Raw genomic sequence first — 493 nt, forward strand, 5'->3', positions numbered from 1 at the left:
TGCATGCTTTAAAATTTTTTTTTCTTGCATTTTTCAAAAACTCCATGCATTCATAGTGTTCTTCATGATCTTCAAGTTGTTCTTGATAAGTCCTCTTGTTTGATCTTGATGTTTTCTTGTTTTGTGTTGTTTGTTGTTTTTCATATGCATTTTTCGTTTGTTAGAGTCCATGCATTAAAGATTTCTAAGTTTGGTGTCTTGCATGTTTTCTTTGCATCAAAAAATTTTCAAAATTATGCTCTTGATGTTCATCATGATCTTCAAAGTGTTCTTGGTGTTCATCTTAACATTCATAGTGTTCTTGCATGCATTAAGTGTTTTGATCGAAAATTTTCATGTTTTGGGTCATGTTTGTGTTTTTCTCTCTCATAATTAAAAATTCAAAAATAAAAAAAAAATATCTTTTCCTTATTTTTCTCATAATTTTTGAAAATTCGAGTTGACTTAGTCAAAAATTTTTAAAATTAGTTGTTTCTTACAAGTCAAGTCAAAT

The sequence above is a fragment of the Arachis duranensis genome, chromosome 1 (assembly GCF_000817695.3).
Source record: "Arachis duranensis cultivar V14167 chromosome 1, aradu.V14167.gnm2.J7QH, whole genome shotgun sequence".
Taxonomy (NCBI): Eukaryota; Viridiplantae; Streptophyta; class Magnoliopsida; order Fabales; family Fabaceae; genus Arachis; species Arachis duranensis.